This window comes from Netta rufina (genome assembly GCF_964035555.1).
Source record: "Netta rufina genome assembly, chromosome: 8".
In the NCBI taxonomy this organism is placed as follows: Eukaryota; Metazoa; Chordata; class Aves; order Anseriformes; family Anatidae; genus Netta; species Netta rufina.
This window is the reverse complement of record NC_140131.1, coordinates 25,745,375-25,770,427: the sequence shown is the minus strand read 5'-3', so window position 1 is coordinate 25,770,427 and position 25,053 is coordinate 25,745,375. Positions and strand designations below refer to the sequence as shown.

General features: G+C 36.8%; 1 long non-coding RNA gene across 1 annotated transcript in view; it reads left to right on the top strand.

Annotated features, from left to right (window-relative positions):
• The first annotated feature begins 524 nt into the window (after positions 1-524).
• The window catches only part of LOC311212297, a 64,852-nt gene continuing 40,323 nt past the window's right edge, over positions 525-25,053 (top strand). The window contains exon 1 of the long non-coding RNA XR_014618689.1: positions 525-702. This is a non-coding gene — a long non-coding RNA (uncharacterized lncRNA). The remainder of the gene's footprint in view (positions 703-25,053) is intronic.

The window sequence follows — 25,053 nt, the reverse complement described above, 5'->3', positions numbered from 1 at the left end:
TCTAGGCTTAAAAATCTAGAAAATAGAAAATAACTACTCTGTGGCCAGCCAAAGTAAACAGAGTTATTCCCATAAAATCATTGCACAGTCTGTCTCACTCTAAAGTGAAGTCCCTGTGCCTGAACCTGAAGAAAGTCACTTCAGTTTCTCTGTGCTTCCCAAGTTAACTGCAAGCATTTCCTGACACACCGAACGCAGGCAGAAAAAGGAAAAACGTCGACTTGAGAAAAGCACAGCTTCCAATCCCCACCCACCAGCTTCAGTCAAAGGGATGACTTCAGTCCCTTTCTTAACTAATCCTGTCACTGTAAAATCCTACAGTCATTCTTCCACACATAAAGGGAAAACGGACTCACTAGGAGGACCTAGACTCTTTCAGCTTGAACTGTTAACCAATGGTGGAAATGCAAGAATGCTGAAGTTGTGCCTTCAGAGCCAATAGAGTGGATTTGTGTGTCCCACATGACTGTGTTTCCCCTGTCTTTCACATGGGCAGTATTTAGTTCAATTCAGAACTGCAGATAGTATAGCGTGCAGAGCAGCAATGGGATGTCTGAGCACAAGTGGCTGACTTCCAGGCGACTTCAAGAAGTGCATTTGTACATTTCTCCCGAATTAAATTGGAATTCTGCACCCGTGACATCCTCCTACCCTCCTGGTCTCTGCGGAAGGAGACAGCGACCTGCGCAGCACAACAAAACTGTGAGTACAGGTCTATTTATTTTTATTTTCAGTCTGAAAAGCAAATCGCTTAAAATCGTCAAAATGCTATGTGCACCAAATAGAGGGTTACTTTTTTGTATGAGATGAACAAGTATCAAAAGTGCTATTCAAATTCAGAAATATTTCTTGCATGCTTTAAAAAAAAAAAAAAAAAAAGAGTTCTCCTCCAGGGCAGTGCCTGCATGCACGCTGCATGCCACACTGCTTCCTGACATAGCCAGCATGCTGCTTTGTTCATAAAGAAAAACAAAGACAAAAAGCCCTACACATGTACGTTGTTCACTTTTATTTGTACCGTGTGTCTAATCAGGCCTGATCTGTCCCCAAGGGGAAAAAATAAAGGCAAACTTTAACTCTGCCAGCAAGGGCAGCCCAGACTTTGCATTCATCTGACAGTTATTATAATTAGCTATGAAAGACAGCGAAGACACTTTGGGGCAAATAGCTCTAACATTTGGAACAATGAAGTCGAGCAAGGTTCCCATCCCACCCCTTCCACGGGGGGAGGGGGAGAGCGAGCGGCCGGGGGAGCGCGAGGAGAGGGTTATGGCTGTACTGAGAAAACACCACCGGCGCAAGATCTGGACTCGCTCAGCCCGAGGAGAGGCTTTTTGATAAGCAACTTTAACTGCCTCTCGACTGCGACTTGCATTCGCTCGCCTGCCCGGTGGGGTGGGGAAGGGTGTGGGGCTCGCCACGGCACAACGTCAGAAGGTCGGGGTGGAGGGGGCACTGGGGATGAAGGGGGCAGAAAGAAGAGAATATTTCTAAGCAAGAGGCATTGCAAATGCTTCCCAGGGCTTTGCTGGCCAGATCTCCTTAAGCCCAAGTTGATTTCTGGGCAAGATTTATGAGAGTTCTCAAACAGAAGCAACAGACAAAGCAGAGCTTTTTTCCTTCTCCGGGAAAGAAATTGAAGCCAAATGGATAACTGTCTAACAAGAAGCACCGATTTGTATTTTTGTTCATTTCTTTGCGAACGTTTGTAAGACCTTTAATAAGGTCTTTCCCCCTGGCTGCCCCCCCTCTCCCCCCAGCAAAAGTTAGATTCTGAAAACTACATTCAGAGGGGAAGAAGCGAAGACAATAGAAATCTGACTCGGTCCTGGCTGGGCTGGATCTCTAATAAAGCATGAAGTGAAAACAGTTTCTAAGTGAAAGATGAGCAGACTTCTTTTAAAAAAAAAATTAAGTGCAATAAGGAGAAATTGTTGAAAGACTCCAGACGCTACTAATTATGGCTTAAATAAATCTTCCTGGACAGATGTTTGCTTGCTCCCACTGCGGGGAAAGGCACGTTAAAAGAAACGTTGTTTTTTTTTTTTCTTTAAAAAGAGGATCTGAGGCATTTTTTTTTTACCTATGATTTTTATTTTTATTTTTAAATACCCCATTTTATTCTTTGTCTGCCCTCCTGTTATCTCCCCCTCCCCCAACCGCCGCCCACCGCGCGCTGAGACACCTGAAGGCTAGACATAATGATCAACAGAGCTGCGCTCGCCTCGCTGGATTCCAGCCAGGTTTTTTTCCCCTCCACAATCAAGGAGCCTGCACGCAATGCACGGCAAGCCCGCTGCTCTATGTGCACATCAGACAGAAGTCTGAACCCGGCTGCAGGAAGATTAAAGACAAACACAATCCTTTTCTCCTTTCGTTGGCCCCACTCGGCTTCGACTTCACTGCGACTCGCAAATAATTGGAAAGAAGAAACTTTGTAAATACGTACATGCGCTATTGTGCAAAGCACGTGCTTATGTGCGCGCGCTTTCCACACAGCCTAACTATGGGCATCCACTATTTCTGATTTTACAGTGCTTTCTACTCCAGCTTTGCCGTCAGTGCAGTATTTTATGCTAAGTTCATGCATCACTTACACAGTTGCTGAGAAGCTCTTGTATATTACGTAAAGGTTTTCTGTATGTATACAATGCACTGGATAAACGCAAATAGCATGGAGCCCTATGTCTGGAAGGCGGTCATGCTGAAATACTTAAACACTTGGTTTTAGAGAGATTAGCGAGATCTCCTAGACAATTTTGTGGCAGTTTAAAACCCAGCAGCAGCCAAACGCTTTGTGGGTAGGCTGTCCGTCTGCAAACGGAAGGAGGGGAGCGTGGCCGGGGGCCGCTTTGGGCCAGCTGGCCCCACAGCCGCGGCCTGGCCCCCGCCACAGCCCAGAGCAAGGCCGCCGGGCCCAGTGCCACCACGCTGTTGAGCCGGCCTTGGTAGCGCCCCGCTCCCCAGAAGAGTTGCTCTCTGTTTGGTGTGGCGATGGGTGGGGTTAGAGACACCCAGGGAAAAAGCAGATTCAAAGCAGTTTGTGCTGTTTAATTTTTCAATATATGCTGTGTGGACCTGGTTTCTAAAAGTTCTTTGGAATCGCATCATCTTCGGGTGCAAAGTAGGGTACGGTGCAAATGGTGGTTATTTTTTGCTCTTCAATATGGACTTTGTGTGAACAAGACTTAATTGAAAATACGTCTCTATATAGGCATACAAAGTGTACTGCTTTTAATTTACTCCCTGAAAAGGCTTAAACTGTATTTTAGTCAGACTAACATATATCTTAATAGAAAGATAGGACTTTTTTTTTTTTTTTTTTTTTTTTTAAGCTATTTTCTTTATTATCGCTAATAGGTGTAAATAAAAAGGGAACCCAGCTTTGATAGCCCATATATTTAGCCTTTAAAAAAACTTCCTCAGCAGCAGAGACATAAAACAAAAGGTTACATCTAGTGATAACACTATCCACAGGCAAGGTAAAGGTTCTCAAAGGGAGATTTCAGAGAAATAAAGAGAATGAATTGATAACTACAGTCACATTTAAATTACTGTGTTTTTTAAAAACAATGGATTAAACACTTTTTTGAATGAACATTTTACATACCTTGTATGAAATATCAGCTAATTCAACACAATGGTTGTTTAAAGTACCTATGTATAAATTACACGTCTATATACATGACTTCAGTAGTAACAATATGCTAATTTTCTTTCTACTTACTCTGGTGTATTATGCTTGAAAAAGAAATTCTGTCACTTAAAATTTTATAAATGTATTTCAAAATAACGACTGCAGCTACATTTTGAAATACTGACTTTTATTTTCTTAAATGGTAATGACATAAGCAATCATATTTTTTATCCGGTTCCTAAAGACTGAAATCCTATGCAAATCAATTCTTCAAGACTTCAGAAGAGATTTATACGCTACCTTGTATTAGAAGGGATGTCTCAACTGGCAATTTATATAATGTTGGTCAATGCAAAAGGATTAACCACATAACAGTTAAGCATTTAACTCGAGCTTATGAACGCAGGCCCCTTGGATCCATGTTTAGTTCAACACACTTTCCTTCTCCCAGTAAGTTCTCCTGTTTTTTGTGCATGATGGTTGTTCAAGAGCTCTGACTAAAGTAGGTAGGAGAAACAAAGGTCCAGCGTTTTTGCAAATATGACATTACCCTCCAGCTGCTGTTGTCCAAGTACCAGAAATTTAGAGCTATGTGATTTAGCTTTTTACATGAAGAATTTATTTACTTAAATGTGAAAACTCTGACCTGTGTTTTATGCTGACTTCTTTAAACTTTTAAATAGTTGCTGATGTCGAAACAAAGCAATCGTGGAAGCTCATGCATATTTATGACTTTGTTCCTTAAAAGTTTGATGTCTATTACAGCTCGTATCTTAGCGTATGCCCTCCAATTGGTTGTGCAAACTCCATGGTGCTACTCACAGAAACTTCAAGTTCAGATTTCTAAGTCAAGTCCTCCATACCCCTCTCCCCCCCAAGCTCTCCCCTATAGCATCTGCTTGTTTGAGCCTTTCCTTGTTCTAGCTGAAGTGCAAGTTTTAGTCATAAGAATAAAGTGCTCAGGATTACTTCCAAAACTTTCAAAAGATTGGCTGTTTCACTTATACCTTTACACAGGAGAAGTAACTTGAGAGCCTACCAGAAATGTAGTCAGTCTCAATAAGGTAACGGGGTCAAACGAGCTCATGCGTTACAGATAGGAAGAGGACTGCACATTGCATTTTTATAGATAAAAAGCACAGAGTGGTTTAATGTAAACAGATTTCTGTTTGATATTTTGGCAAACTGTTGCAAAGACCAAACTACAGCTGAGCCAAAATGACTTTCGGCATGGTACAGTTAGACCAGATGGCCACGCGTTCTTTTCTTATTTAGATGAGACTTTTCCTTTCAATAACATCTTTCTTCCTGACCTGCTTAAAAATTCCAGCGAATGAAATCAGCACAGGATTTTCAATTCTAATTGACCATGTGCAGAGGAAGGGCCAGTAGAGAAATCAGTAGGGCCATTGTAAGGCACACTGCATCAATCTCCCCTTTGTCCTGAATCTTTTCTAGCATGAGCTAAAATAATTAAGAATATTTCATTTATATTATGTGTACAGCAGAAAATCTAGTCATGTTCCAGCAAAAATCATTGCAAGTTCTTCTTTTACAAACGTGTGCAACAAGGAATGTCTATCACACCCCAGACAAACAGGTACTCAGCATCATTTCATTGCCAAATATTCAAGAGAAATAAAAACCCTCAAGCAAAGAGTGAATAAAAAAAGGAAAGGTGTAGGTGAACTAAGGCATGATGAACTACTTTCCCTTTTCTAGTGAGGTCAGAAAAGGGAAAAGGAGATGATACCTAAGGAAAAAAAAACAAACATTAAAAAAATAAAAAAATATATAATTTTCACTATCCTAAGTGCCCACTAAAAACATCTGAAATCTTCAATTGCTATTAATATGCCTACGCAGATTTTACACACACACCACCCACAATAAGTGGGTTGTAGATCATGGTCTCACTTGTGTCTGAGAGCTACACGCAAAGTACTGTAAATACTGTACATATTACGCACAAATATTATCTACAGACATATGCACATAGATTGCATCCTAATAGTCTTAGATTATTATTATTTTTTGATTTGGTGAGATATCACCTGTGGACTAATATAACAATGATTATTGAGATTTAGCAAGCCAAACATGCCAAAGTTACACAACATCCCGTCTTTACATTTACGTAACATACAGATAACGTAAGCAAGTAGAAAGAATCCTTTAGAAGAAAAGAAAAAAAAGACCAACTGAAAGCAACGCAGAGCAAGGTGTTTTTGTTTGTTTGTTTTGTTTTCCTCCCCACAGGATAAAATTTAGCAACAGATTTTATATATATACCATTTTATATATACCATTTTATACAAATTTGCTCAACTTTTTCCGGTTTAGTTTAACATTATGTTTGAGTGGTTGATGGTTTTAGATTATCACTGTAAGCCTGAACCAAGAAACTACTTTCTAGAAAATACTTTTTGAAAAATAATTATGGAAATGGTTTAGGTGAGATAACCTTCTGTTCTTCAGTTAAATCAGTTTATCATTAAAACCCAAATCACTTTCTACATGTAAAGTGGAAAAAAAAAAAAAAAAGAGAAAATGCAGTGGGCAATATGGCCTTGGGTGCATGTCAAGCATGCAGTCCAAGTAACATGTGCATGAAGAAACATGCCTGAGAAGATAAAACAAAGCACAGACTTTGGGACTGGCCAGGCAGACGTGGTAAAAGGTCTGGTTTCAGCTCTCCAGCAAGATGCTTTATAGCCTTGGGCAAATCATTTAACTGCCTGGCTTCTCATCTACGTCATAGTAGTAGAATTTGAGTTTTGAATACGTGGTTATTATTGTGAGGCTAGTATTGAGATACCACAGCAAAGTGTGCTGGAGACACCTCAGATGTTTGGAAAGAATATAAATTCCAGACAGAACAATAATCTTTTTCTCTCCCCCCCCCCCTTTTTTTTTTGTGCACGCATGTTAAATCAGGTAATTTTTGCTGTGGTATTTCTATAGGTATAAATAAGCAAGACTGTTTCTCAAGAGGTTCATATAATCAGTTCTAGCTTAGTTTTCATTTACTTGAATATTCTATTTTAACTTTTTGGTAGCAAACAACAAAACATCAGAATATAGAATAAATATAAGATACTACTCCATCTGTAATGATGCTCTATATTCAGCATATCGCACTGCCATTCAAGACCTAACTTTAAAATGCTGACTCCTGTAATGCTAGCTTGTTTCACAGGCAGTCCCAGGATACAGTGACACTAACTGCAGGCCAAATTGCCGTACTGCATGACTTATAGTACCAAATGTGAGTCTCAGGTATTTACCTCCTGTACTTAAGAAAGCCCTGATCATGTAATGGTGTTGAGCGTATTTTTAATTTTAAAGCCTTAAGGACAACTAGTGAACCACTTTCTTGCTCAAAATTCAGCCTATGCTTTAAGCATTGTGTTGAAATAGGCCTTACATGTCTATAGAACCCTTCGCCTTTACAGTGAGAAGTAAACACCCTCGGCTGTGTTCTGCCCCCTTGGCTGGTGGTAGTTAAATTGTGTACTCAGTTTCACGTTTCTATTTCTATTGACAATCCGATGCCACCACTAAACAGATGGCATTGGAAAGCCTTGGGCAGCGATTCTAAAGTCACTGCACAGGAACAGAAATCAGTGGGCCTGAAGATCATGAGATTTCACAGAAGATTTTCTCAGGCCGCCATTTTGTGATTAACTGAAATGATGGTGTCGCACACATGGAACTGAGAACTTTTTCCTCCATTAGCAAGTATGGATCTCCATGCAAACAAACAAAGAAAAACATTTTTCTGCTGAATGTTTCTATTAATATTCATACACAGTATGAAAGAAATGAAAGAAATACACAGACTTTCAGCTGTCTTTTGTCAGCGCTGCTCAAGATCTGCGAGAATGCATCAACAAAATGGCAGTGTGGCAGCTCTGCTCTTGGCTGGTTTGCAGAGAGGGTGGGGTGGTGAGAATTGGGCAAGGGGGAAATATCCTGTGTGGAAGCACGGCCTGGCACAGTGCTCAGAGCAAGGAGGGGAAGTCAGCAAAATCTGCGTGGTTACATGCAATTGATGAGCTGCGTCTCACCAGTCTATTTGCACTGTCCAGGCTCCAGACTATATTAGCAGTCTATCCAGTCCCTTAAGCTTTGGGATGCGGATAATGGGATTGGACAAAATGATTAAAATCAGTTTGGTCTCGTGATTTCAGCTAGTAGTGTAATAGAGGCAAAACTGAAAGACTCAATTGTATGATAAAAGTACAAGCATGTCTTTGTGTTTTACCTCTACATTTCTGCAGTTTTTAGAAATAATTGGTGAAGGATTATTTTTTTTGGTGGTGGTGGTGGTGTATTTAAAAAAAAAAAAAAAAAAAAACAACAATAGCGAGCAACATGATCATTTTCTTGCAACATCCCAGTTGACACTGGTTTTGTCTATCCAAACAAGCAAGCTCAGAAGAAATTGCAAAAATAAGTATGATACTACATATTTTATGTAAAATCTCTAGTTAAGAAGCTTCAGGAAAAGGATGCATATAACTGCCTTGAAAAAACAAACAAACAAACAAAAAAACAAACTTCATGTTCCAGAATGCCTTATCCATGGTATGTGTTTGTGCTTCTGTTTTCAAACATTATTTTTAGTTAATCTGAAACCACTTTTTAAGACGATAATTTGCAAAAGAGAAGGTTAAAAAAGATGAGAGGTTTAGTGAATGATAGTGAAGGAGAAAAGTGGTTCTCGAGGTTGATTAAAAGACATAAAAAGGGGTTAAAAATTCAGAACTTTATGTAAGAATTAAAAATGAAAGGAGAGCTAAAAAGGGGAAGGGGGAGGAGGGATGGGGGGAGCTAAGCTGCTGGTGACTTGAGTGTATTTATGGATTACTATGTCCTGAAAAGAAGAAAACCAGAGTTGTAAGATGACACTGCAGGGGTTGTCTGGACTTTTCACCAAGTGTAAAGTCTGTTTAGTCAGTGTCTTAATGCCTAATGCTGACCTTTGCCCTCTTCACTCCTCCCTGCTCCAGGTGCAACATTTTTGCAAGTGCTTTAACATTATTGGAAAGTTTGTGCGGGTTTCACATGCTGCAAAGTGCAAAGACTTTTACGCAACAGCATCCATTACACGTGCAGTATCAATGCACAACAATTTTTTAAAAACCCTAAATGCACAAAACTACTTTACGCATTTTCTACTAATATTTATTAATGCACTAAGTTAATAAAAACAAAAGCTTCTTTGAACGATACAGAACTTGCACAATTCTATATAACAAGATACAAGATTAAGTTTAAAGCAGTGTTGCATACTCCCCAGCACCATGAATTATAGCAGCAGTAAGCAACGTATGCTGGCAACTCTATTGATCTCTCTTAAATTAATTCTCTTTGCTATGGAAATGGGAGACAAAACCAGAACCCATTGCTTCAAAACAGCCAAGGTACTGCAGCTGATTTTTGTCTGAAAAAAAATGATTTCTTGTAGAAAAATCATACCAAAAATATTTATATATAAATATAAATAATGTCTGAACAGATAAATTTTAAAGAAAAACCCAACACTTTTAGTCTAATGATAAAAAAGAGGTAAACTATATAAAGTCTGTTTAATTTACACTTAGATTTACATAGACAAGGATTATAGCCACATGTATATTAAATATGAGATGCTATATATCTGCAGCTGTGATTCACATAACAAAAGATGGCACATACATGTGTTATTCACCTATGCATTATATTTAGTAGATGGTTGCTAAGATTTCTGAGGACTTGCAATTGGACTTTGCAGCAGAGAAAGTATAAACTGAGTATCATCATCTTCGAGACCATTATAGATTTTGTGTTGTTTCAAAAAAAACCCTACCACAATGGTAGTTTTCTGCCACTGCATCAGGGAACCCATTTTGCACATTCTTATTATGCTGATAGCTTCTTGAGATGCGTACCTGGCATTTAAGATCCCTTTCTTCACCTTATGATACCATTTACTAAGATGTACTCCAGGTAACTACAGCATAAATCTTTCTGGAAATGCGGAACTCCAGTACATGCTTCATGTGCTTTGCAATCTATGCCAGCTAACTGTGCCTAAGAAAAAAAGCGATTATTATTTAGACATATAAAGCTTTAAATAGCTAACTTTCCCCACATTCATTCTTCTCTGAGCTATGCTGCATAATGTTCATTAAGGTGGAGGAAAAGAAAAGAGGGAAAGGGTTGATTTGAAAAGTTTGAAGGTAGCCTTTATGGGGGAATTTACTTTTTCTGAAGTATCTAGCCAAAATAAACCAAGATAACACCTCTTCTAGGTACAGCATTACCTCAAGGTGACAATTGCACAAGAAGAGGTCTGATGAGGGTTTACACTGAGAGAACTTCCATGAAAAATGTGTTTGGGTCTGGACTAGAACATTATACCTGGATTCCAGACATGACGAGCAGCCTGATTTTCCTATGACATCTCTATAAGGTTAATTTAGGCCATCTTCATTTGCTAGATAGTTTTAAGGGGTTTGGTTTGGGAATTTTTGTTGCTGTTGTTTGGTTTTTAACCACAAAACAAAAATAACACTTACTTCATGATCTTACTATACTAGTTTATTCTATGAGTAGGCATGAGTCAAAGGATCAAAAATTCTGGGAAATGTCCCAGAAGTTATGTTCCTTGATTTCATTGCTAACATTTGGACTACAAGAAAATCAAGAAGAAAAAAAAAAGGTTTTTTTTTGCATGACAGACTATTTCTAGAGCTGGGCAGCTTTATCTCAGCACGAAGAGTGCTCCTGTTCACAGTGCAGCTGCTAACAACTCATCAACACTCCTTATTTAAGAGTAGGTTACAATTAGAAGGCAAAACTTTAAAGCAACCTGAAATGTTGTTATTCTTTGTAAACTATGCAACTAGAGTTGATTTCTAGCCAGACTGTATCCCTTTGCTCCTGACATTGTTTACAAGACACATATTTAGTGCAGGTGGTACTCTCCTTAATTTCACTGAAGGTCAAGTGTACTTGTCATAATTGTATTTTTCGCACAGCTGAGAATTCAACTACTTCTGTAGACTGAAAACAGACATTGTTTCTGTGAGGGAAACACACAGCACTGAAGAGCTGGTCTTGAAATAAACAAAATGAAGTAATTTTTCACACAGTCTTCTCCTATCTCATCAAGATCACCAGTTCTGAGGTTGCTCTGTATCAGTGGGAACAGCCATTTGGCTACTACCAATCAGAGAACATCACAACTCTTTGTCTGGAAAAAGTTGCTTCAACTATCTTGGTTTAGGTGGCTACCATGAATCTTTTTCAAGACTGTGACTGGATATAAAGTTCTTATATGTCTGCAAATGACTGATCTTGCAATGACTTGCAAGTATAAAATCTAATAAAACTCCAAAATTAGCCAAGTTCCTACTTTAAGTACAGAAAAAATGGATAACCAAAAATATAAATTGATTATGCCTTCTGCTATTTTGGAATGTCAAAATAGTGTCTTTCAGAGAAGACTCACATAAAGCTTATTCTCTGTAAATTCTAAACTGATTTGTTACAATTGTCACACACCATACTAAATCTGCAGAAAAAAAAAAGGCATGATAGAAATAAGACTATTCTTGTGCCTTGATTCATTTGCCGTTATGAATTATCAGTCCCCTCACAATTTAAAAAGGCCACCCAATAGAAAATTTTCACTTAACCTTCTTTTTCTGTGAGTACACATTTCCTTCATCCTCCAACTTATGACCATTCCTAACTCCTTCCTTATAAGTTTTACCCGAAGAAAGGCAATTAGGCAATTAAACCAACCATAATTGAATTGTGTTTGTTTTCAAAGTTATTTTCCATGTTTGTTGAAATTAGATATATTGAAAAAATGGGTGTCTCCTCCTGCAATTTTTATATAATATGTCAGTCTTGTGCGACACTTAGGGGAAAAAAAAATCTTCCAGTAAACAAATTCCTAATGTATCATAGACACGAAAGAGAAGAAAATATAAAGCAAATCCACCACCAGGGTCAGAGCTCAGGTGTTCTCCAGAGCATCAGTTCATAAAATTCTAAAATAAAATAAAATTCTCCCGGTGAAAATCTCTCACTGATGAGCTGCTCCTCACCCATCTCATCCACCCCCATCCAATCTGCTTCCTTCAACTACTCTGTACTGCATGAAAATTGTGGTATTCCCCTGCAAAGAGTGCACTTAGGATATAAAAACTGGATCTAGTTGCCATAAATAGGAAAAGTTACTCTAGATGGGATTAGTTTTTTGTTGTTGTTTTTACTTAAAAGTATACATGCAAGTAAAATATTTTTGCAGATGCCCCATGCGGGGCATCTGCAAAAATATACATTGTCGCTGAATTCAGATAAAGATTAGGATTTCAAATCTGCATTTTCATTATTAGTGGAAAAAGCACATAAATCACCAGCTCACAATCTGAACAATCTCTTTCATAGTTTTCCTACTTGCAAATTTAGAGACAACTTTCCTCAAAACAGAAAATTGCACAGTAAAGAAAGAATCTAGTCTCATGAAATTTCAGTGAGTCAAAATGTGGGACCATCATTACTTTCAATCTGTGAGATTCATTTGACATTTTGTTTCTAGATCCAAGTTTCCTCTTTCCTCTCCTTGTTGGTGACTCATGTCCTTAAGAAAAAAAATAGTTTGTTTTGTGGTAAAATCCACATTTCAATTCTATAAATCACATTCAAAAAAAAAAAAAAAGTGCATGTGTGTGAAAATCCTTTAACCAGTGTCCTCTGATTGTTCTGTATGCACATTCTGGGGGAAAAATTAAAGTTTACTTAACTTCATTTAGAGAGTCATTCTTCATTATGATTCTACCAGTACCTGCATTCTAGCTGAATTTTTCAGGGTTGGTGGCAAAATTTGGGTAATGCATTTGAGATCTTTTCCAGGAAAAATCTATTGGTCATATTAATGAAGTGAAACCTTAGTAACTTAAAAAGGCAATGAAGTTCATGTCTTTTTCAAAGAGAAATTAAGAATTATGAAGTTTTTGCCAAAAGACAAATTTAACTTTAATAAAATTTCAGACTGTCTTGTACAAAGAAATTGGTCAAAAGAAATGTTGCATCAAGTTCATGAATATATTTCTTAGTTACGTAACTGTTTGAATTGGTTCTCCGAGGAAGATGGCAATGTACCTGTTCCCGTTCAGCCTGTTTTGTAGCTCAACAGTGGTGAAACTGAATTAGGGTAATCCCCTAAGGAAGGCTTCAGCCGGTAGGGACTTCATCATGTGTTTTCAGCACATCCTGGTGGAAGGAGACTGACACCTCATATAAACAGATTATGAGAACCTAAAGACCACTTAATTCACCAAACGGACTTCAGTGAATTCAAAAACTTTTTATTGTGCTAAGACCTAGCTCTCTGCTTTGTCCTCTGCTAGGTAAAGCACTGTGTGGTTCCTATGTCCTCGTATTTTCTTCTCTTCTTTGGGATTTACAGAGAACAGACAGCTATGATGTCCTGCTGGATGCCCTTGGGATTCACTGTGTGCTTTGGGCATTGAGGGGAGAGCAGAAAGTCAAGAAAATTTAAGATTTTTATGGGAGAAGAGGTTGTGGCCTTTGGCTATTAGATCTTAATGAGCTTCCTGCTTCTTTTCTCCTTAGCTTTCTACAAAAGGAGGTGGTGAGCATAAAGAGAACTAGAACTGTGCATCCCTTCTTGCCAAAGATTTATCATACAGTATTTTATATTTAGAAACTTAACTTGGCTGGCATTTCTCCTACTGCACAAATGTAAAATGAGTGAGGTTATCATAGCATGAAAGAGAAATGTGGGAGAGAAGACCTACTTTTCAATTGTTCTGTTTGAAAACTCATACTTTATTTCATGACAAGCAATGAGATTCACTTAAGTGTATTCTACATTGGAAGAAATTGGGCATTCCTCATTATATGAGAATATTTCTGAATGAAGACCTCCTGTATTGTTTTCCATTTCCTTAAGAAGGCCTCAGACTGTACCAGCTGTCTAAACATATTTACAGTCTCTGCACTGCTGCAAAACCACTGTAGTGGAATTTGTGTAAGGGTCAAAGGTAGCATAACTGAAGAGTTCTTGTTTGGTGGTTGTTTTTTGAGAAACAAGAAGATAGCCATGCATTTTCTGCAAGCATAGCTACATATATAGATGGCTCATTGTAGAAGCATTTGTTATTCTTGATTAGAGATTCAACCTTTCTAAGTGACTGTTGATCATTTGGGAAGATTTTTTTAAATGTAGTTCTACATTTTGTAGCTTGCTTTTGACTTACCTATTGTTGCCTACTCTCCCCCCCTTTTTTTTTTTTTTTTTAAATTTATTTATTCAATGCTAGTTGAGCAACAACATAAAACCCATTCTATCCTAGTGTACTTGTCAGATTAATTTTACCTTTACTTATTCACTTGGGGGTGCAGGGGGTGGGGACACAACACGGGACAAGGGCAGTAAACCTTTTGGGTAAGATGATAACAACATCTGAAGCCAGGAGCAGAAATGAGATCAGATCAAGTTTACCTAAATGCAGATAAGAAATTTAACTGTTCACTTGAATCAAATGCTCAAAATTTGAAGATTAATATCATTTATGAAATTGTTATTTGGAGAATCCCTCCCCCATCCTCCAGGAAAGACATCTGGCTAGCACTGAATGGAGTTTAGTGTTTGAACGTCCCATCTGGTTTCATCATGTTAACACACGATTCCAAGTCATTCAAGAAGTATGAACAATGGATATTGTATTCCATATGCTGCCATGTGGATTTAATCTTTAAAAGATGGTGGCACTGTAGAATTCAACCTTTTAGTAGAAAAGGTCAAAACATTTAATGTACAGCAAACTTATTTCCCATAGTCTCAGGAATGTATTGAATTTTATCTTACTCTAAAAGCAATAAGCATAAGACGCCTTTCTTATCTAGTACCATTCCCATTCTTAACCATCATATCTTGATAAATCACAATTCCTAAACATGGCATTGAAAAGAAACGTTATGACAGATTGCACATAATTTCATGGAAAATTATTTCATTATTTTAAATCATTTCCATGTTGCTTAAAAGAAAATGTTGAAATTTGCTATAAGGCAAATGGAAGATGGGCACTTTTGCCTTCCATGCCTGGTCACTACCTTTACTGGAAATTTACAAAACCTACAAAGCATCTCTTCCAAATAAATGGTGAGCGTTTTCATCAGACCAGTATTACTCTGCCTCAGTGATGTTGAAAAGAACATCTCATTCCTGTCCTCTTGACCAAAAACTCAAATTTCAATTAACATTTCTTATTCAAAAACTTTTAATACATGCATTCCCTCATAAAAATGACTGACCTGTAACACGTTCCTGTAACAGTGATCTCAACAAGTATTTTCTATATTTACTAATATTCATCCCTAGTAGGAGCAAATATTCAATAAGTGGCTTGTTATGAAAAGTCAGTAGAACTAATTCCAAACTGAAAGAGATTCATAGAAACTTCAGATGTAAGCAAGTATTTAAATATTTCCTAACTGTCCTTTAAGCAGATAATAAAAGTAGATTGTTTCATTTGAGCACTTGGAAAGAATGAATTTTACCTGTTAGGTTGAGAAGATGTATGTAGTAAATAAAGATATTTGGGAGAAAAAAACATCTTTTTAATGCAATGAAGCACAGCAAACATGTTTGAAAATTTACACCATGTGTGAACATGTCATTTTTAAGTCACATTGCTGAATCTCAACTCACATTTTATTTTTGGTGATAAGACCCTAGAATACACGTACATGATTTCTCATTAGAAATCCCTGGAAATGGACCAGAAACAGGAACTAGCTCTTCCTCAAAACTGTGAAGCCAGAATCAAAGTTGTGTAACAAGACATTATAGATTTGGCTGGTGAGGAAAGACAAAGAATTCAATGGAGAACGATAAAGGAGATTAAATTACACCATTCAACATTTTATGAACTCAGTTGAAATGAATCTTTTCAGCATCACAATTACCAGCCAGCACAGAGGGTGAAGTAAGCTAGATAAAAGTAGGTGAGAAAAGCAACACGGATCATGTGACATCAGGATTTTCACACCAACATCTAAATCAGAAGTATTTAAGAGGCTATTGATGATGCTTAAAAGATCAGTCTTGTAACCTTGGAAATTTGTTTACCTCATGTTGTTTCAGTTGACAAAACCTATCCAGATAATCAGAACTATATTATTTGGAGCTTGAAGGGGCAAAAGAGGAAAACATAAATGCTCCAATTTGTATTACATACATGAATGACTTGTGGGAGGAACTAGCTAAGCTCATAGCGTAGTTCCGTTGAAGGTTAGCTGTATCAGTTGGAGATTTTCCTTAAACATATGGAGATCATATAGACTATTAAATCAGCATGTTACAAGGATTCAAGTGTCACCCCAGGCTGATTACCACAGGGAAATCATTGAACTTCCTAATTTATGAACAGAACTAGAGAATGAAAGATTAGAATACAGACGATCAAACTTTGCTGTATTTAATATGCTGTCTCATTCTTCTTATCATCTTTAATAATTAATTAATTAGTGACTGTGTTCATTGATGACCTTGGTTTTACAGAACTAAAAGAGAACTGTTTGGTTCATTTTGTAATACTGCTTTCACCTCTTTACAAGTAATAATGGTTGAGCACTCATTTAGTACAGATTCACGCAAGCTGCAGCAGACAGCCTGTGTGAGAAAGTCCTGAGAGCGTGTCGAATTCAAGTACTCTGTCTAGAAAGGCATAGCTTTTGAGTTATCAAGACCTACTCCTTCAGTTCCTTATGTTGGCAGGCACAGAGTCTCCAAAATACACAATATTTTTCTGTCTGCCTTTATTAACACAGTAAATGTTAGGAACCTCCTTCAATCATTTGTAGCACCTGAATTACCACAAGCACTCATCAGACACTAAATACAAAAAGGGAAAACAGAACTGAAGTACTAAACCAAATCAGTGTGAAAACACATCTAAGATTTCTTTAGCATTATTGGACAGGAAAAGCATGCAAGAGCCTTGCTTAAAAAGAACTAAAAAAATCCTGTCTTCTAGGACTTAGAGAGTCGGTTAGGCCTTATTGGTTCCATATAATCATTTTGCGCAACATTACTTCTCTTTTTACAGTGGAAATCTCTGACTTCTCACACAAGATCTAGAGTTACAGTTGGTCCTACTCGTGATTGCTTTTGCTTAAGATGCAGCCAGAAAAATACAAAGATGTAGCAAGACTTTCCAAAGAAGGAATAATTCATTCAAAGTACTTGCCATAAAACAACTACAAGTTAGACCACACTGGCCTAGCTAAACCACACAATCAAGTAATCATTAGCAGTATGTCCATTTTAAGAGGGCAGTAACAGCACCTGATAGAACTGTTGTTACTTTATCAGTGCTTCTCTGATTTGTGTTGTGTGGGATGGTAATGGTAACTTTTGGTTTTAGAATGGAGTAAAGAATATGTATTTTCCAGTACATTGTATTCAGTCATCTTGCTCCTACCTATGCTAAACTTCATAAAAAATAGAATGCTTCCACTATTGTATTCTGCACTAGGAAGGATGGATATCTCAGCAGTTTGATTTAAGGCATTAAGACAGATTCAGCATTAAGACAAAATTAAGTAGCTTTAGTAAATGTGTCTACTACTCTTGCTGGGTATCTACGCAGAGTTGCCATTAACTGAAGATAAAAGCTTGTCCTAATATGAAGGTTTGCAAGGGTAGTCTGAGATCTGAGTTGGACTTTGATTATTTGTAAATCATGGCTAGCCATATGGAGGCTCTAAGTGCATTATGATCCAAATAACTAAATTCAAATTTAAATCTTTTCTCCATTAATGTAACTAAGACATTTGTGCACAGCAGACATTTGAAATCTCAGTCTCTCCCCCTTACTAATACAATCTTGTTTTCCACATATAAATGGCAAGCTGCCAATTAGGGAAGTGCACATGCTGCAATGCAAAGGAAAATAAGTAGATATGTCTGTATGTATAACTACAAGTCAGAGTATTGTCTGGTGCAGCTGGAGTGAAAAACACTCCAAAAAAAGCTAATTACAACTCCAGTCTTTATTATTATAAGCTAAAGCCTTTGTGAGCTAGAGTTACATTCTTCACTACGTTTTATTAGTTGTATTTAAGTTTTACTTTGTTTTTCTTCTTCCCCCAATTCAAACCCATGAACATAAAATTGTGTCAAAGCCATTAAAACAAAACAACAACAACAACAAAAGGCAATTTATCAAGCCATAGAACAAAGAACAGTTCTCTTCATTCTTTCCATTACCTCTGTGGAAGAGCCTATTAGCTGCTTTTAGTTCTGCGTAGAACAATTCCAATATAGACACCATAGTTTCATTAAAATATCTACCAAAGAAATCCTATTAGTATGGACTGAAACACTTTTATAAAGCTTCCTTTTCCCTTAAGGGAGGAAAGAGCAAGTTACTGGTGAAGTCAGTGGGTGACCCACACTCCTGTTCCAGATTCAGAGTGGTGTAAAAGAAGAAACTCCCTTTTGCTCATTCCCTGACTGGCATGCTGTGGGAAGACATGTTAAGATTACTTCCCGTTATTCATTCCACCATATCACCTGTGTTCTTTATCTTCTATCTATACTTTCTGTCCAGGTACTGAAAGCATCTTGACCATCTACAAGGTCAGCATTGTTGTTGAACTGGACAAAATAAAAATACAACCATCGTCATATTCATCCTTCTCTCTAGTTAAAAAAAGAGAGACTGAGCATAACTAAATTGTGTAGGCTCTATAATCTCTGCATGACCGTGCTGCATGCGCTCCACATGAAAGGCTTGGCATCTTCTTGTGCCACACTGCTCAACATAAGCTGCTTTGCTGTAATTCATAGACCATTTCTGTACAGGAGCATTGCCATTTTTCATTTGCAAAAAGCAACTATATGAAGTGTTAGAACTTTCAGAAATGGAAAAATGTGTCCTACTTTTAACTTAACAGAAAGTGGCATTTCATCTTATAGCCTTGCCAGTGCACTTGTTAGTAATGTGATGTGATGTGTCATGTAGGTTGAAGTGAAGTTGTTTGCCTCAAGGATCAAGTGCCACTTCTCACCAGAAATGCAAGATTTCACTTCATGTTTGACTTCTAATTCACAAGTACTGTTGCTTCTGAATATCAACTTTTCTGTCAAACTGGAAAATAGCGATTCATGAAGTTAAACTTCAAGTGGTGTTGCATCATTTTTAACAGAAACTCCTTCAGAAAACATTGCTAAGGATTAAAAGGAAATCTGTGTTCAAAAACAGATATACTGACTCCAAAATAGCTCTTTACCATCCAGTAGTAAATCAACTGTTTTAGACAGATCTCTTCATTCTTCATAAATTTTCACTGAAATTTATCATGTGGAACAGAACAAATTTTCAACTCTAAAATAGAAATTTTGTGGGCTAGAAAAAGTGAGTTTTCTGCTTTCCTTGGTCATAAAAATATTTATCGGTTTCCCAGTTAAAAAAAATACCAATGAATGGTATAGTGCCTCATTTCTGTTTACGAAGGCCTTCGTATAAATCAGCAATCTATTATTCAGTGGTCACACATATTCAACAGTCATGCTACTTAACCTAACCTTCACACAGGCATAACCACGTGCCCCCCATTAAGTTTTCTATTTAATCTAATGGGCCAGAAGGACCTCAAAGTTGCTTTTCAAAAATTAAAAAATTTCCAACTTATATATAACAAATAACCCATAGAACTACATAAACAATTTGTAGGAAAATTTAGCAAGGCATCTTATGTAGAACAATACCTACTGCATAATTTCTAGTAAAAAGATTTCAGTCCATTTTGGACAAGTGCAACCACTTATGCCAACTTTTCAAATTAAAGATCCGGTAAAACCAGTTAATAAAAGCAGAACAATGCCCTAACTAGTCTTTCATATAATGTAGTTAATTTAAATAATAGAACTATAACATCACAATCCACACCCACCTATATACATTTAAGAGAATAGCAACTACTGAAGAGGTATGGAAATTTATTAAGGGGAGGGGCTTTCTGATGAGCAGAATTTTGGAGGAAGAGGAAAAGGAACGAGAGAGCCAGCTTATTGCTTAAAATAACTCTTTTGCTGCCAGAAGATTTTGCCTTCATAAAGTGACACCTAGAGCAAACCAGACCAGATAAATATCTTCTCAGCCTTTGATTATGACCAGAGTTAAGCAAATAAGTACTTGACGAACCCTGCTCAATAATCTTTTCCTGTGTCTTTGAAGCCTTCATTGCAGCATTGATAGGTATCAAGGCTCAAGAGTTGCTACTTTTATTGAAAAGCATCTTCAACAATTACCAAAACTATGGCAGACTGCCATTTTCCAAATCACAGAACTATGCTGTTTGAAAGTCAGTCATCTCAGGGGACCTCTCTTGGGAAAGGAAAAAAAAAAAAAAAAAAAAAAAAAAGGCTTCATAGGAACTCAGCAGAATAACCTAGTCATCACCATAGCCTTAAATCTTCTCTTAGAAAGTTAGGTATACACTTGAAATAAAAGTGCTGGGGAGTACTTCAGAGGATCTGTAAAGATTGATCTGTTTGAGGTGTGAAATGAAGGAAGTATTTCTAATAAGTACAAAGCCCATATGGGTATTTTGAGCGAATATTTAAGACAGTTCCCTAAAAAGAAATTGCTCACTGTCAGTCATGTACTGGACTTGCTTTCATTGATCTTTACTACTAGCAAGTTGCCTCAGAAGTTTAAAAGAAAAGAACATGGTCATTAGAATATCCAAAAAAGAACGCTGTCCAACAAAAGATAAAGCTCTTTTTTTACAAAGAAAAAAAAAATTAAAAAAATTAAAGGATTCCATGTTTAGAAAGAGAACTATGTGAATATTTAAGAAATATATTTTCCTCTATAGCATGTAAGTCAAGGATATAGCACTGTGCTTGGGAATAAAAGGTAAAGATGGACTAAAATTTATAGCAGGCTCAAACATGGTTTGTCGTGAATCTCATGAACATTAGATATCTCTAGACATGGAAGAACAAAACCAAACTTGAACATACACACTACTCCTTACATACTTCAAATCATTCTGATTATTTAGGTTGTTAATATGTATGGATTTCCTTTTATGGTGTGGATTTGTACTGAAGGATCTCTATGCATTTTAAGGCACAGTGTAATAATTTTAAAGAGAGAATCACTTGAAGATAATTATATATATTTAATAAAAATGCTATAAAGAGTCAAAAAAAATCAAAATGAAATAACAGGTAGGTGAGCAGGTTTCAGTTCACTGAGAGCTACTTGTGATCCCAGAGAAATTTTGTCCAGAAGCTTGCAAATGTGAAGAGTCATAGTGCTCTTTTGTGATGCTAGAGGATCAATAAGTTTCACGAGGGTGTTTTTGCTGGATTTTGTTTTGTAGTTAATAAAATTAAAATGAACTGTTAAAACCTCTTCAATGAACCAACACATCACTATAGCAGGCTATATTATCTGCAGCACCAGGAACATTTGCCAGGGCGTGTGCTGTTGTGCCACCGTTATCAGAGCAGCTTGTGAAGGAGGAACAGGGCCAGAGGCCAAATTCTTTCAGCTAAGACTCAGTGTAAAGCAATATATGCCACCCCTGTAGATTCCTTCCCCCTCCCAAAGCCTCCCCTCAGCTGTGACCTTATTGCAGGTGAAAAGCAGATTTACATTCTGGAAGCAAAACAAGATGGACAAGAATCACTGAAAAGTATTTCAAGTCCTAACTTGAAGGCATGTAGCATTAACATGTTGATGTCTATATATGCTAATTTAATTAGTAAAGTGAAGGTACTATACACCATTCTACTGAGAAGCAAGACTCATTGCATGCGTCAGAATATTATTTGACATACTGCAAAGAAAATGATTTACTAAAAAGGTTCTTGCTGAAGAGTATGATTTATGTACTCATGAAACAGGTTTGGCCACATCAGTCCCAGTTCCTATGCTAACTCCACTCAAGGAAAATGTATTGTGCAGAGCTTGGCAAAAAAGAAAAGTGTAAAGTCTGTGGTTTTCTTATTTAATAAAACTCCCTTCCTGTATCATAAATGAAGGCTTCTACTACACCTGCATCAAGTATACAAGCTAGTGAAGGATGTGAACTTGCCAAACAATAAAAAAGTGCTGGCTACTTACAGAAGAGAATAGAACCTGCTGTTTATGAGATTGGAAAGTATTTTCTTATCCAAAAAATAAAAATAAAAACAAATCCACTTATTTAGCTAGTCAGATCATATTTAGTTTACCAGTGAGAAATATTGTTTCTGGAAAGGAAAAGCTCAAGGTAGTTATAAAAACTTTTTAGAGAAGATGTGAGCAAACAAACAGGAGTCTAGTTTCATCACCATATATTCTCATCTCCTGCCTTTTCCAGAAAGAGTTGTGCTTAAAGGAGAAAGAATTTCATACCTATTGACTTGACTTGATGAGCCAGAGCTTAAACTTCTTAAAATAATACATCAAGAAGTAGCCAGATAGAAGAAAAAAAAAAAAAAATACTCCTGGATACTTCGTATACTTAAGTATATCTTCCTCGGATTGACAGTGGTATGGATCAGTTTAAGTCTCTGATAGTTGAAATGGGGATCACAAGAAATTTTACATTTGTTTTCAACTTTCTATATGTAAAGCAAAGGTCTGTCCTTCCAAAATCATCATCTGGAGTATGTTTATTTATTTTTATTTTATTTTATTTTATTGTTGTTTTTGTTTTGTTTTGTTGTTGTTGTTCCCCCCCCTCCAGTCCATGCTATTTCTGTCATGGTAGAGAGCACAGTAAGGATTCCTAGGGTATTGTACTCCTCCTCAACACCTTCCAGAGAGAGGGAAAAACTTCAGAGGCCTGGAGAACTCTAGAACACAGCTGTGTGAACTTTCCAAGACCTGGCCAATGGCAGTCATGATAAATGTAAAATTTCAAGTCAATTCTTTAAGTCAATCTACTTTCACATTTTTCACAGTAATTCCACAGGATTCTCACCTACACAACAATTATTTCATTTAAGAGGAGGGTGAATGGAAATATCTTCTTTAAATTATATGACCGAATTATGTTATTGATTAAAACAAGTGGAGCTTCCCAAATTCTTTGAATTAAAAAAAAAAAATCCTATTTTAAAAGGAATTGTTATAAATATAAACCCTTGAGGTATTTAAATAGTGTGGAATGTACTTAGAAACTTTAATATTCAAATTTGACTGCAAATGTGTTTTCCTTTATTTCTATTCTAGTTTGTGGGGTTTTATTTATTTATTTTAATTTTATTATTTATTTTCATTTATTAAGAGTCTACCACTGAATCAGAAGAACTTATCTTTACTCCTGAGTATATTTTATAACACTGGGGGTGGACTTGATCAGGTCACAGACACAGAAGAAGAATATGCTCAAATTACTTAAAAATCCTCAAGGACAAAAGAAATTGTCTTAAAAGCTGTGATATAATCAGGGTACCTACAGTTACTTTGAACCTTGGTACTTTGACAGAGTGGGCTTTGGACAATATCTTATTAGACACAGCCTTCATTCTTTTAGAATAAGAGCACCACAGCATCAGAAAGAATTTCCAGTACTATATAAAATAAACAGGAAATTGAGAGAATAGCCTGGAAACTGCTAGTTCTCAAGAGAGTTTCACTTGGAAGCTACATATCTATAGGTTTAAGATAACAAAATTCTGATACCAATATCTGGTCCTGTTAGGATTGTACATTTTCCATATTGCCATCTTTTAGATTAAATTGGGTCTATACCAGGAATCTTGTTTTACACTATCCTACACTTTACTACACTTGGCAACTTCTGTGAAATACACATTTAATCAATCTGCAGGTACTGATGCACTAAGAACCACTGATGTGTTACTGAACTGTACTATCATACAATTCAAAGAATTCAGTCTACTGGTCAATCACCTTTCATTCTAAAAGAAGCACCCTAAACATGAAAGTTTTCTTCTTAAGCGTGCAAACATCACATTAAAAGCTGAATATAAAGACTGCGCTCAATTTTAAAATGCCCTTTGTAATGTGCAGTTGAAGATATGCAAATTATTTATTAAAAAGATTTGTGTATTGCCTTGGTAATTAGAAAAGTTTCTAAACCTAGGTCAGCATATAAACATCTGATTTTTGAAGGTCTAAAGTAAATGAAATAAACTCATACAATTTTCTTCAAAGCTTTTCTGTGCAATAGAGCATGTTTTTTTGTTTTTGTTTTGTTTTTTTTGTGATAAAGAAAAAGCCTCTTGTCCACCATAAACTTTCCTCGGGAGCTGAACTTGCAGTTATTCAGTTATTATAGTTATTGCAGTTCTGAGCTAGGAAAAAAAAAAAAATACAACTTAACACAGCAGTTAAAAATTGTACCTGAAGTATATGGTAGTATATGGTTATACCCTGAAAATTCACCTTCAACAGTTGTCTACTGACTTTTTTTCCTATTACAATAGTCATTTGAGATATTTATTTGCGCTAAGAGCTTGGGCACTTGTGTCAAGTAACACCACATTCCTTAAGTTCTCTGTGAGAAGCCATAAGCCTCGCTGGATACTGGCATGTGTGATGCAAGGTGACAGAACTCAGTACTTAACAGGAGAGGGAAATGCATTCTAAATGTAACTGAAGTCCAGTTACAAACTACGGAGTTATATAATTCAATCATGTCAAATGGAAGAAGCCTATGCTTGAAGTTATGCACACGTGCTCAAGTATCTCATTTAATCAGTCACTAAACACCGTATCTGTAGTACATGTTTTAACCTGACAAGACTTAAGCAATGGAAGCAACAACGTAAATAATGCAACTTCTTTTTGGATATAGTCTGTTGCTTTCACACATTTTAACTACAATCAATGGAAATGCAAAAATGATGGGATACGTTGGGATATCTTCTTTGAATTTACTGAATTCCTTCCAAAATGCCTTATGGACTGACTATTTAGTATGCATCACCATGCTCCCATACAGCAACGGCTGTTAATCTTCTAAAATGTACAGAAAAGGAAAAAAAACATTAGCTCTACAAACAGGCTTATTTTTGTCTATTTTGCCATTTTTAGTATATGAGCTGTTGGGTTTTCTACAGGGGGAAAATAATTCTAGTAGGTTACTGTAAACTAAATAGCTAAAGTAGGAATTCACTGTTTAGCATGCCTAAAAAAAAATCAGTGAAACAAATTCACTTTTCTTCTCTTCTCAAGGTCAGCCAAGATGCCATACAGACTGTATTATACCATTGTATCACATCATAGACATACTGAACGATGAACCTTTAATTCAACAAGCTCAGACTTAAAGTCCAGCACGAGCATGGTGTTAGATGTGCTTTCCAGTGCCTCTGGATATTGCATTCAGTCAGTGCCTCTCCCCCAGGA